We start from the raw sequence: 14,620 nt of genomic DNA, 5'->3' as shown, positions 1-14,620 counted from the left end.
TTGATGGTAAGCTAGACAGTCTATTCAGAACTGCACATCTTAACTCCCAAGACTTTAATGCTCTGGATGTGTTGGTTTGATAATGCAAAAAAAAGGCTTCTCCAATCTCCTTTCTACATTTGACACTGGCCTGTGGTGATAGTGACATTAAAAGATGTTGGGGAATGGATGTTGGGGAACGGTGTTAGACACACAGTCTGACTGTTCTCAATTACAATGTATGGTAGAGGAATAGAAGATGCCCCCTACATACATGTGCTAGCCCTGCTGCCCTGTAGGCAAGACATGAAGGGGACCAAGAAGGAATTCAGGTTGCTGTGCCTTTTGTGGTCCTTACTGCCTCTGCTGAAACCATGTCTGCCTATCAACATCTGCACTGCACACATACAACTGTAAGGTAACTTGATGATCTGTTTTGGGAGATGGACAATAGTTGCAAGGAGACAGATGAGCAGATATCATCTGTTCAGGCTTGAGAGACACCATTGCTGTGTCTTCAGCAGTGAAAGACTTAAATGTGAGTGGTCCTCATTAGTTACTCTCATTAATGCCCACTGCAATGCATAAAGTGACTCTAAGCTACTACAGGCTGTCTAAAGAGGACCCTCTGAATGCTTCTTTCTCTGTCATGCTAGCTGGAACCTTAGACCTTGCTTACATGCCATTAGTTATTATTTGATTGGGGGTGGTCTTTTTGTTTGTTTAACCAAAAGGATTTGATGCTGTGAATGGGGGTACAAATGTCTGCTATGTGGTTATAGTTTATTCCCCTGGCAATATAGTGCTATAAACACCTTAATTCTATCTCAGTCCTGGGGGMGTGGTGCTGGTTTAATGCTAGCAGTATATTAAAGCAGTGTTGCTTTTGTAGGAACAAACTCCTCTTTCTTTTAACAAAGAAAACATGTAGCAAGTAAATGATAGTTTCTTTTAGCAAAACTTCGGACAATAGAGAATAAGGGGTGTTAGATCTGTGTCCCAGCCTCAGGCTGCTGGCTMGGTCTGACAGCGATGCATTTATGCACTGGTGGTGGACTGGGCCCCTCCTGTAACACAGCAGACTTGTGCAATGGAGCCTGCTGAAGAATTTGGCGTTGGAGTGTCACCGAAACAAGGTGGGAGGCTCTTACAGAGCTGAAGTCCACTTTGCCTCAGGGATAAAGGACTACAAGAGCAGTTCTGGGGAACTGAGTTCCTTGGTTTCTGCCTTTCTTTACTGACCCCATGATTTCTCCCTTGGCTGCTACTCCCTATTGTGTTTCACATCAAGGGGCACCAAACCACATACAGTGAACATAAGAAACATGTCACTGCTTATTCAGACAGCTCCTGTGAGGAATTCTGTTCCTGCAGGGTGTCACAAGGCTCAAACTCCCTTTTTCTTAAACCTCAAATTCCAAGAAAAGGCTGCTTGTGCCCTAGTAGCTGAACTCATACTTCAGCAGGTGAGGTCATGGTAGRCCATTGCATCTGAAGTGTAGTCTAACTGGGAACAGTATAATAGTGATGGAAAAAAAGGTTCCCAAATACAGCAAAATAGTTTTAGGAGGAAAAAATACAAAAAAGAAGAGTGAGATTCGAGCATCTGAGTGAGAACAAACTGCTGAACATGATTTCTAGAACGATAGCCGAACACCCTCCAGAGAGGGGACCAAAGTGCTTTCCTCTCTGGGAGTGTCTGTCTGTCCTGCTCCTTCATTTTCTGGCTTCTGTGGCGTCTATAAACTGTCTTCTGAATCTTACTGGAAACTGTGAAGTCCTGACTTCAATAAATCCACAGGAAAGCATGGCACACGGACTGAAGTCAAGAAATGACAAGATCATTGCAGGCACAGAATCAGAAGGACGTGGAAACCCTTCTAAATCTAGATGCCCTGGCTATAGCCATTTATTGACTTCTGCTCAGTCTGGGAGGAAAAAGTGGGCATCTTCAATTCAGTCCATGTAAGGCAGTGCCAGGCCACTAGTTCCAATGTTTTATTAGTAGAAAAAATGCATCTGAGCCAAAAAAGAGCTTGCAGGCTTGTTATTTATGCTGCAGTGGCCAGTGGCCTAACTATGAATGGAAATTTGTGGGGGCCCCAGTTTATGATGAATGGTTAATGACCTAATGGTCTGATGCTGTCACAAATCATTTCTTCTGYAGATGATTTAAAACAAATTCAGATTTAGATGGATATGATGTTAACATAGAGCCAGCTCAGACCTTTCTCCCCCAGCCAGAGGATGACAAATCTCCCTGGACTCTGTAGTGGCTCTGCTACAGCTAAATACTTTCGACACTGTTATGCTCTGCCCGTGTGTGTGTGTGTGTGTGTGTGTGTTATCTTAATTGCTTGCATACACTGCAGAACATTCTTCCTCATTATTTGTGCTGCAACAGGCAGCTTTGCACCCCAGATAACAGCCAGATCTTTCATCGTTCTTAATTCTCTCCCAGTGTACCCCAGATTTGCTAACCCTCAGTTTTGTCCTGCTCTATCTCCTGTATGAATAATCCACCTATGTTCTCAGTCTTCTCCCTTACTATACACCTGAAGTTCACTCACTGCAGTAATTGTGCTCTTTTCTAACAGTCCTGGCTACTAGTCAGTCCTGAAGAGAGCAGGGCAGTGTTGAGTGTGCCAATACGAGGAACAGCCCTTTGCTTCTCCTTGCGATGCCTCAGCCTCTCAGCTGTGGAATTCCTGGCATTCCTCTCATGCACAAAATTGCTCCTCTTGCAAGTGGTCTCTCATTGCAGCTCCCGCTGAGCTTCCAGGAGGCTGGAGTTTATTTTCTAGATCTGCTGGACATTTTTCATTGTGATTCTCATCTGTCATTCCCAGCTTTACTGGCTCAGACCTTTCATTTTCCACTTCCTCACATCGTAAGCAGCTGTTAACCTTTGTTACTTAATGACAGGACTAGTTTTCTGCTAGCTAGCAGAAAAATGTTCTCTTCCTTTGCTATTGATTGCACTCTCACACTGCTGCTGCTTAGCTCTCTTTTCTAGATCCGGGTGCAAGAACCTGAGGTGCAGAGGAAAGCAAAAGGAGGGAGATGGGAAGCATTGGAGCATTTGCTTCTCTCTGCCCATTAAGGATTGCGGTTTTTACTTTCCCGAGTGTGGTAGCTTTTCCCCAGCTTGTTCTGCAAACCTCTGTCCTTTTCCATCTGTTCCTTTTTAACTTGTTTTGTCTTCTCTTGTTATGTTTTACTCTCTTGTTCATTGCTCTCCTGTGTCTGCCACACATACAACATGCCGAAGTAAACCTTTGTGTTTCTGATAGCACGTCATATTTGCTCTGTAGGGAGTAGGAGGATGCACAACATATATTTGTCCCATAGCCATCATATCATTTAGCGTTTCATCACTGTGTGGGCTGGTCAGAGTTCTGCTAAGGCCACCTCCAAATTCAGGCAAATCTAAGGATTTTAGGGCAATGGTGAGATCATCGCCACACAAATCTGTACTGGTTTCAGTAATGGGGCAACCTTTAAGCTGGTTTAGTGTGATCCTCTCAAATCAATTTATGACATAGCTCGAAGTGAGAGGCTTGAACTCAATTAAATTATCCTTTAAGCTGCTGTGGTAAAAATGACATTCAGCCCAGATGCAAAGGAAATGAGTCAACCCTATAGGTGCTATACTGGATGGCCTTTGAGGATGATTTAAATGGCTGGTATAAGGCCTTGAAGATGGTACTCTGGCAGGGATGATAATGTCTTGCTCTAGAGAGTGAGTGTTTGGCATGTGGCTTTGCTGGGACTTGTGACTATGTTTAATTCATTATTTTAGCTGCTTGATCAGTGGGGCTGAAGGGAAGAAAGCACCAGTAACAGCCACACTGGAGCAGGTCACTGGCAGTGTAAGGGAGCATCCTGCAGCAGTCACAAGCCTGCCCATGTAGTCTGTTGAGCTCTGGTTTTCCACTTGGCTTAGATGTTTGCAGCTGTGTTTTCTCAGAGGCAGCCAGCTAAAACCAGTGCAGTTCTCAGTGCACCATGCTGGGTCCATCTCCTGCAGTGTCACTGGAACAGAAAAAAAAGATTTTGGGATGCTTCTGACAGAGGATCTGGCTGGGACCTGCTGAAAAGGGATCCTGGCACAGGCCAGGCTGAGAACTGCTGCCCGTTTTCTTCCAAGTGAACTTTTGTCCAGGCTGAGCAGTAGGGACACTGGTGCTTGGGAGGGCTAGCGGGTGCTTTGTTGCCTGGTGCCCTTGGCAGAAAAGACCCTCTGCCTCCCAACCTTGCACTGCTGTTAATCTGCCTTTCACTGGAGGCAAGGGTCCCACCTAAAACAGCTGCCGGTGGCTTGGGAGTCCTGACACTGTGTGCAAAGCCCTTGGAGCATTATTTCTCCAGCGTTTTGCATAGGCAGCACTCTGCAAGAGGAGGGGACAATCCAGTGCTCTTTCCCTCCCTCCCTGCCTCCTTTGAGCTGGCAAATGAGCAGCTTTCACCATCATATCAAATACAGCGTACCAGGACTCCATCAGCTAAATAGCGATAACTGGGGGCCATGGTTAGCAGCCAGGCCCTTGCGTGCTGCCTGTGCAGGCTGTGCAGCAGGCTCCCCCGTCGCTGAAGTGCGGGCGCTCCAGCAGCCCTGTCTGGCTCCCCGGCATCCCGGGGAGAGACACGTGCTCATGCGGGCTTCTCCCGCCGGATGGGAACAGTGCAGTGATGGGAGCCYGCAGGCTGCTGTCAAGGGCCTTCCTGGGTTAATGAGGTAGCTTTAATCTGTGCATAGCTGGCAGCATCCCAGCCAGACACCTTTTGGGTTTTTTTATGTGTTTTTAAAGGGAAGGTTTGCCTATTTGAGGGTTGATCTCAGCAGGAGAGAGCAAGGAGACTGAGGCTGGGAGGGGATCAGTCCTAATATTTCAAGCTTGCTCTCGCATGCTGTATTGCAGTAATGGATGGCCCTTCTCCAGTTTGTCATTGTGAAGGCACTTGTCATGGCTTTAGACACATGAAGAGCCGTGCTGGATAGGGCTCACAATAAACTAGTGCATGGGATGTGATGACTGGCTAAAATAATAGGATTAGGTCCACTTACAGATGAAACGTAACACACACTGGATACAGCTAACTATGCTTCTCCTTTTCAGCAARTTAATGCACTCCCAAACTTGACTGACTCACAAGTGCTGAGACCTCAGGTTTAACCATCTCTCCACATCCCAGGCTAACTCAGTTCTGGACTCAGAGTTTGCAGAAATGAACAGGCTGCAGCATGCTTAGCAAAATCACAGCCACATCTGCCCTGCAATCCCACATATGGAGGGAAGTTTTGACTTAGAAACCTCAATCCTACCTTCATATCTGACTCCTGCCTCTGTACTGGGCAAAAACAGAATCTCAGGTCCAAATCCCCACAGTGCTTTGAGAAATTTATATCTGGCAGGCCTAGTTTTAGAGTATTAGCTCTTCCACAAGAGAAGGAAGAGCTAGCAAAAGAGGGGAGAGCAGCCGGCCTTCTGATTTACTGATACTTTTGGTTTTAAGCACCTGAAAAATGACAATTTACAATGGTAATTTCTGAGAAACAGAATGACTCTTCTCCCCCTTCCCCTCCTCATTTATGAGATCTACAAACACTGGAAATGTCCATGTTTCATTTTTCCTCCATCTTTTCCCATGTTTCCCTTTTGACCAACATAGTTATTTATACTGCTCTAAGAATGAGAAGCAGGTTTTCCCTTGTAAATACCAGAAGGACTTAATCCCAGGTCATTACTTGAAAATAATTAGCTGCAACACCTTCTGCCGCAGCTGAGAGGTRTGAAATGTTGCTCTTCTCCTTGGCACCATTCTTCAGAGAGGAGTTTAATGAAATCAGATCTTTGCTCTTGAACAGCAAGCCCTGTTAAATCTGAATCTTGGTCCCTCTCTGAACGCAGGAAGAAAAATAAATGCCCTTGGAGATAACACAAGGAGAGGGAATGCTGTAAGGCCTAGACTTGGGAAATAAAGTTAGGCTTCAAAGCTTACTTTCAGGGATGTGACGAGAGTGGCTGTGGGCAGACCAGAGCTCTGAGAGCACAGCCACCACCACCTAGGGAAGACATGGAGGTCTGAGGCCTATCTTTGGATGGAACAAATCCCCAAATGCAGTGAGACTACCTCATGACAGCCTTTAGAGACAAACTGTACTGCATTTGAGGATGTAATGTTCACAGAGCAGAAGAGGTGCTTTATTTATCCTAAATGGTCTTTCTGGGATCACAGAAGTCCCTGAGGGCTGGGGAACAGAAACCAGTCAACYGAAGCCAGCCAGTCTTATAGAGCTTCCCAGCCATTGGAGTGAGCGACCAAATGGCCTTATGAGACACAGCTGATCTCCCCTGCAAGCTCCTCCCTGCATGCAATGATAAAGGGAAACCTGATGCCTTACTTTTCCTGCTCTGGGGATGCTGCCATCTGCTCACCCTTCTGGCTCTGTTCCCTTCCACCACATTGATAGCTTTCCCTTGTGCTGCTCTTCAGCTCCCAGTGCCACTGCCAGGGATGCCAGGTAGGAAAGAGCTGCCTCCTGCCTTGCCATCCCTGGGGATGCAGGCTCAGCTGCTCCTGCTGCCCAACCTAGGGCAGGCATGTGGGGCATGAGAGCCTAGTGCACGGTCAGGGTGCTGCAGGATCTGGACTAAGCCTGTGGGACCTGAGTTTGCCCCATGCCAAGCTGGGGCAGAGCCTGCCTTGCTGAGCGAGCCTGTTGAAGCAGGAAAGAGCTGGACTACAGAGCATAAAAAGCCTGTGCTATACTGATACATAACAGCATAATTCTCTGGAGGTTGAGACTGCAAGTAGCTGTATGGGGAGATTTAAAAGCTGGGACTGGGGGGGGTGGCCATTAGTGTGGTTATTTTAGCCTGTGTGGTTTTCACTGCACTAAAATAACCTGTAAGCGTTTTCATTAAGTGATATGATTATAATTGTCACACACAGCTTTTTTTCATCCTCTCTCCATGGAGAAAAGTATGTTGTAGAGGAAAGATTTGTAGAGGAATTGTATGCACAAGTAAAACATGTGCTAGAGATGACCCTTTTTAGCAGGCCTTTGGGATATTCTATAATAGATGACCCCCTGCCTCAGGCATGCCTGTGTGGGGACTGTCAGCTGGGGCACTGGCACTGGGGAGGCTGGAGGAAAACTCTACCCTCAGGTTTACACCCCCCCCCCATCTCATTTTCTTTTGTGGGATGTGATCTGCAAATCAGGACCCTCATTTACTTTCTACAGCACTCGGAGTTGGAAAGTGTAGAGATACTGAAGGTGGGATGATGTGATCTGAGTTCCCCAAAGTAGATATCCTCAAACCCTAATCACCTTCAGCTGGAGCCAAGTGCTCTTAGCATCTCACAATCAATATAAATCAGGCCTGTTGCCAAGGGGTTACAGGTGCCTGCCATGAGATCACAGCTGCCTTGAGGGAGATCATTGCTGCTAGTGCTGCTTACCACCCCAGCTGTCTTTACTTCTTGCACTTCAATATTGTGATCTAGAATTAATGAGCAGGTCAAGCTGGCTGTCTTGTCCTCTTGCTCTACCTTGGTGCTTAACACCCAACATGAGAAGGATGCTGAAGTGCTAATATTGAAATCCTGACAAAATGAATGAAAAAAGGTCTCGGCATGGCTGATCATGGAGGGGTGGATATTTCGCATACAGACTCCTGAATTGCCTGTTGTGTCACGGTAACAGCAGAGGCTGGAGCTGCACAGGGATTTGTTTGCAAAGTCTTGCCTGGCAGAGCTCTTGTTCCTGAAGGTTTCTGATGAAAAATGACTGGACCTGCATGATCCTAGTGTAAGAGGTTTCTGTGTTGAATGATTTTACAGAGCTGTAAGTAAGTTAGTGACACATTTGTGGAAGATTAAGAATACCTGGATCATCATTTAAAGTGATCACAATAGAAATGGATACTTCTAGGTCCAGAAAATGTACTTTATTCTTAAATCAGAAATGTTGTCTGTTTGACTAAGTTGCTTGTGCCCTATGGATTGCTGTGGTGTCTTAGACTGACTTACCACTTTTTGGTCTTCTGCAGGTCAGCAGTTTTTAGTGGCTGTAATTCTACCAAGGCTATAATTTCAACAAATGTCCTTGCAAGCCTTGAAGTACCCCTTCTCCCACCTCCCCCAGCAGTAAAGATATTCCAGTATAATGCAAACAGAAGAGGAAGAAGCTGATAAATCTTCAGTTCTGTTTTGATCTGGTTGCAATGTGAATAGGGACTGAATGCAGCAAACAGGAAATTAGTGTTCGGTGTTTGTGAAAACACCGAGAGGAGGCACTGGAGTGTAATCCTCATGCCACTGCCAGCCACACACAGCTGAACAGAAAACTGAATACTGTGACCCTTGGAAGGGAGCCTTGAGCTCTACTGCTGAAGCACAGCACACTGCAGTGACAATGATGGTGTTTTGTCCTTGAATGAGGTTTGGCAGTGGGGAAGGAGTGTGGGGGCGAGTCTGCAAGGTGGGGAGATGTTACACCCCTCTCTCTGCCTACGAACTCGGGAAGCTGAGAACTGCCAGCCTGCTGGGCTTCTCTGCTTTTCTTCAGCTTAACACAATGGGTACTTGTTCCTGATATTATGGGAATGCCTGACATCCTTTGGATTCCAACATTCTTCTTGGTTTCTCTACTCTCCAGCTGTGGCCTAGAGATGGATCTAGATCCTGGTAGGCAAAAGGTTACCTGATCCATCTCATTATGGAGCAGTGTGGTGCCTCTGGAGCTGACATGCCRCCTTTCAGCCTGAAATTTCTCATGCCTAGTGCCAGAGTTGGAATGTTTTTGCAAAGTTTCTCCATTAACTGTCTAGGCTATTTAGAGTGATGGAGCTTCAAAAATAAATACATTATTCTCACTTTTAGGGAAGTTAAGTATTTTTAGTGCACTTGATTCAAACCCAGTTCACTGTGTAGGGTTCAAGCTGTTTTTATGGGATGTGTGAGAAACTGGATAGGGATATTTTTCCAAATTGTAGTCTTTTTCATGTGGAATTCCTCTGTAGTGGAAGACCGAAGTTTCATCACTTTGCCAGATGAGCATTTCAAGCTACTTCTGCTTTGCAGGAAAGAGCTGCTAAGAGCACCAGCCTGATGGAGCTAGTAGCTATACTCAGCTTTAAAAGCTTAAAATTTCTATGAGGATTAAATTGCAGTTCAGGCTGTAGTCAGTGTTGTGATGTGCTGCCAATAAAGGAGAGCAAATAATCATCAGATTGTAATAAAAATATTTTATTGTTAATTCTGACCATCAGAAAAAGTGCTATGTGCCTTACCATCAAGGTGGGAAATAAATCTCTGTCCTAGAAGGGTTTATTAAAGATGCAACAAGTAAAAGAAGCAAATGATTTGGTGTGGGAAAAGGAGATAAGAAAAATGGTAGGAGGGAAAATGAAAATTTACACCGGGCTCATAAAGTTAATCAGGTTGATTATAAGTGAATCTTCTAGTTTAATCATTTGCGTGCATATGTAACTATTACTTTTTAAATAGTTATTCTGTTTCTAAATTTTTAAAAGATCTCATGATGGGTACCTGATTTTCTGAGCGTTTTCCTGTGCTGTTGATCGCTCCTGCTGTAGGCTGTCTAATTTCTTGCCCAGTTCTGCCACAACTCCACTCTTCACTTAATCCTTGCTTTGTTGAGCTCATTGCACAGTTGACCCAGAACTGGGTCAGTTGACTCCTGAGACCCCAGACCCCAGGTGCAATTCTGACTGCAAAGGCTCAGCTGCCCCCAGATGTGGTGACTATTAAAGGTCTGTCATAGGGAAAACTGGACCTTCTTTAGAGCTACTTCCCCAGAGGCTACCGGGACATAGCACAAAGCTAAGTGGGAAGCAAGTGCTGCTTGGTTCCCCTGGCACTGGCAGTCTCTATGTGTTGCCATGAGGCTGCTCTTAGTCTGAACTAGAACATGGATTCAAAAGGCTCCATCTTCTGCTGTCACCCTCATGAATTTCTCTGTCTCCTTATCCTTTTGACACCACCCACTGATCTAGGAGGTCCCATTTCATGAAAGCCACAGTCTGGAGAGAGAGAGAGAGCTGGAAAAATTCAACTTCGGTGAAGGAAGAGGTGGATGAATGGGCTGTCTGGCCCACAGAGGGGGAATGGCACTGTCTTCCAAGAAGGAGAGGGGTTGTCTTGAATATCTGCTAACCTCCTCTGTGAGGCCTTTCCTTGCTCCTTGAAACTGTCCAAGGAAATTCATCTTGCCACTGTTAGCCTTTCAGCAGGTGTTTTCTGTTCACACTTGAAGAGCACAAGTGCAATGTGGAACTGTTAAATTATAGCTTATTGGGAAATCTGTTTTGTATTTCCTTAAGAAAAAATAAGACAAATGGTATTTAAGGTTGCTGTAATCTTAAAATTAGGAGATTATTTAACAATACAATTTAATTTAAAAAGCAAATAAAATCCTAGTTCCCATTTAACAATACACCATTCACCTTAACTTTGCCCCTGAGTTGTTCCCCTCTACCCCTTTATTGTTCAYGTGCCAGCCAGAAACAATGAACTGGAAGATATTCCTGCCCTGGTCAGTATCCTTCTGGGCACTTTATTTTCTCTCTAGTATATGCAGAAATAATTGACATCCATGCTCTGCRCCTATTCTCATTATTTGGTATCAGAATAGATTAAGGATGCAGCTGCTCCTGGGGGAGTGATTTGTCAATTTGGCCTTTTTAGAGTGCCTATGGCTGTGGTATTGGTTGTGAATGGCTGGAGACTGCCTGAACATGTTTAGCTCTAGGCAGGGCAGGATCAMAACAGGCTCTAGGCAGACTGCAGGTGCACCTTGTTTCTTGGTAGTGACTGAGGACAAGGAGGTGGTGGGTGATGTATGACCTGGTGCACAGCAGCATAGATTTTCAGAAGCCCACACACATACCCATAGACTCTGACCATCATGAGGAAGCTTTTTCAAACAAGGAGGGTATTTCAGACAGTGTAGGAATTTGACCAATTTAGATGAGTAATGCAAATGACATTTCTTTTTCTTCCTGAAACAGCCATGCAGTGGAGGATGGTGGCACACACTTTGCCATCTTGGCATTACAGCATGAGTAAACATGTCTCAAAGATTTGCAGAGGTGTGACTTTGACCTGGATGAAGAGCTCAGCTGCTTTTCATCTGTTATGGAGACTGGACTTCATGGTTCTTTGGGATAAACTCTTCCCCTCCTCACTTTCCAGGGGTGGGGGGGACAGAATTTTCTTGAATTGAAAACAGGGCCAAGTGCTGAGTCTTCTCCCTTTAACAGGTTACACCTCTCTCACCCACCCCACCTCAGCACCTGGAAACAGACCACTGATGCTGCTTGGGAAGAGACCGGGAACTTCTGTGGGGAAGAAGGAGATGGTCCAGCACAGGGAGGGACCAGAGGGCAAAGAAGGAGCCACTTGGTGGCAGCAAGCTCAGGGAAAACCATCCTGGGATGTCTCACCTTCTTCTCCCAGTTATCCTGCTCTGCGAAAGCAGAAGGAGCTTTCTGAGGAGGGTTTTTTTTCCTGTGGGGGAGAAAATCCCTGCACTGAGGCTGCTCTTCCCTTGTGTAGCTTAGATAAGCCTCTGCCATAGTTTCTAGCTAATAATATTACCTGCGTTGTCTCAGCTGTATGTATGATCAGCTTTGAAGTGGGAATTAAAAGAAGGAAATCCCATGCCTGGAGTGATTTAGGAAGGCAAGCCATGCTGGTGCCCTTGTCCCTTGGGGCTTCAAAATGCATGACTTTCTGGGCCTGCAGTGGGTAGTATTGCAGTGAGCAGGCAGGGGCCAGCTGGGTGCAAATACTTCTGTGCAAGATGAAGCTCAGCTGCTAGAGGGGGCAGCCACCTCCACAGGTTCCGGCTGAAGCCAAGTGGAGCAGCACCTCTGTGAGCAAAGGCCTCTGATTCAAGCAGGATAACATGCTGCTCATTTCTCCCATTTCACTGCTCAGGTGGCTGCTAATTGATGCTCCCAGGCAGGGAAGTGTCTCCTTGCCACCCCCATTATTCCCTCCCCTCCCTCCCCCCCTTCCCCCCCAAAAAAAAGGAAATTCCTGCTGTCTGGCAAGGGTTCAGCTGCACATCTTTTTGACACAAGACCTGCTTCAGTTCCTGAACCCTAATGACAATTTTCTTTAAACATTATTAAATAAGCTCTGGATGACTCTGCTCAAACTGTTTCCAGAGTATAGGTAGCCCTTATGCTCATGTTTCGGATGGTATTTCCATGCCTGGAGGCCACAAATACAGTGTGTCCTAATTTTTCAGATCAGAGTTGTGCTAAGAAAAACCTTCTGGAATTCTCCAGATGTTTCGTAGGTGAAAGCTCAGCTATTTTTTTTTAATGCCAGATTACTGCAAAAACATACACTATGTCTCTCCATAACTATAAAGCAGCCACATTTCATCTTGCTGAGGACAAATCCAGAGGATGTTTTTCTTCCCCTGTGACAAAGTTCTCCTTAATGCTCTCTGGGCAGTCTGGGATGCTGGATCTGCTCTCCTAGGTGTTATCAATATTGTCAGCCAAGGAGACGAAACTGGCTTCTGAAGTCCGCTCTTCAATATTCATGGTTCTAGGAGATCTCTTCCCATCAAAGGTGATGCTGATTAAGACCTCTTATTATAGAGAAAATAAGATTCTTAAAAATCCCTACATAATTTTCTTCTGTACAGCTGGTCATATTCCTCCTTCCCCTTTCTGTACTCACCAAATACTTAGGTTAAGCTTGTGCTAAGGAATTAGTCACTTGGATTCTCAAGGGGTCCCTTATATTATTCCAGTGTGCAAAACTGTATTAGGTTTGTCACAAAATAAGAAAAAATTTGGTGTCTTGTCTTTAGTAAACTGTCAATTACACAGAAGGAGCAGCTAAAGAGGAAACAGAAAAAGAACAAGTGTGATGGTAAGACCCCATAATTCTGCTGTGAGGGTTGTATAATCTTGATTTTAGTTTATCATATTAACTTTTTTAAGTGACCTCTCTCAGGCAATAGGACATTTATTGCATTAGCTGATGTTTTTGCAAAGATCAGCAATGATATATTATCACTATTAATATTCATAGTATGTCTACGTCACAGACTGTATTGAGTAGAGAGCTCTGTGCTAAACTGCTTCTGGTACCCCTGTTAGCTCTGATAGGGCTCGCTTTAATACCTGTATGCAACATTGCAGCTTACAGTATAACCATACTTGAACAATTTACAATTTCGGAGATCCCTTTACAAGCATAAGGTTAGAAATATACTATCATTTAAACAAAAGATGAAATTTAGGAGCGAAGCTTTGCAGCCAGAGGAGAAATCACTGCAATTTTGTACCTGCGGAACACAGCACCTTTGTTATGACTAGCTTGGATCTAGGAGCCAGTCATCCTGCAGGGAGGTTTTTGAGCCCTGAAGATGAAACATCACTGTTGAGATGCTTTCAAAGCATGCAGAAGCTCAGCGCTGCAGAAGCACATGCCTTTTCTGCAGCAGTTGTGCTGGAGAGTTCTTGTCTCTTCCAGGTCTGTCAGCTAAAGTGCTCCTACCAGCACTCCCTAACCCTCCTTGGACTGAATATCCCAAAGATTAAACAACGTAAATAATAGGTCTCTGCAAGCTTGGCTTATCTGTGCTGAAATGGGATACCTGAGAGCAAGTGTGAGCAGCTCAGTCAACAGCTCTGAAGGTGGATAACTGTGCTTTTACTCTTGGCTGGAGTCATGGGCTAGAGCAGGACTCTGGTACCATGCGGGGTCTGGCTGCTTTTCTGTAGGAACAATCAGTGCACTATGGGGCTGATTTGTGCTGGTAATGGAGAGAGAGGTGAGTGAAAATGACTTTCTTCTAGGAGGAAAAACCCTTAAACTTCAGCTTGTCATTCCTGTATTGGAGCTGACTTCTGTTCAGGGCTCTGCTGAGGCTTACCTATGGAGCGCTCTGCTTGCTCCTGGCATTTGCTTATAGGCCWTTCAACGAAAGAGATCTGGAGTCTTCAAATGAAAGTACTAGTTCATGTGAGTTGTTTGTTTCTTGTAATTAATGAACTAATTTAATGAAGGAAAGCAGTGATTCTGCACAAGTTGATTCCTATCGTTTGTATATATTGTCAGCAGGCCACGTTGCCCAGGTAGTGAAGGTTAACTGAGTTCTTGTTTTTTCTGTGCTATTTTCTGAGAAGGACTGTGTTGTAAATGCTCTGGGAATAACAGGATGCAATCAGGGCAGAATAATGAAGAGGGCTCGGCAGTGCGTCTTGCAGGCGTGAGGATTTACTGCTTAGAGCTCGAGAGAGTCTCCTCTCCAGGAGTGCAAGCTCATTAATGACTGAAAGCACACACTGGCAGGCACTCAGCTTTTAAGGCTGTTTTTGTAAGGTGCAACTGCTTCCAGAGATGAGAGTAAGTCTTGGCTGGGTGTAGCTAGGYGCTTGCTGAATCCTGCTGAAGGCAGTGCTGTCTGTGGACCATACAGCCCTGTGCACGCATGCACAGATGTTAACTCTCAATGTAGTCTGAACTCTGCTGACGTGTGCCCCTGTGTAGCATTTTCAGCTATGAACCACAACGGGATCTGAGGGCTCTGCTTGCTCACCTGGCAGCACTTTGCACCTGCTTTGCATAGGTGCAAATG

The sequence above is a fragment of the Apteryx rowi genome, unplaced genomic scaffold (assembly GCF_003343035.1).
Source record: "Apteryx rowi isolate R43461 unplaced genomic scaffold, aptRow1 scaffold_173, whole genome shotgun sequence".
Lineage (NCBI taxonomy): Eukaryota > Metazoa > Chordata > Aves > Apterygiformes > Apterygidae > Apteryx > Apteryx rowi.
The sequence above is the reverse complement of the archived record's forward strand: the minus strand, read 5'-3'. Positions refer to the sequence as shown.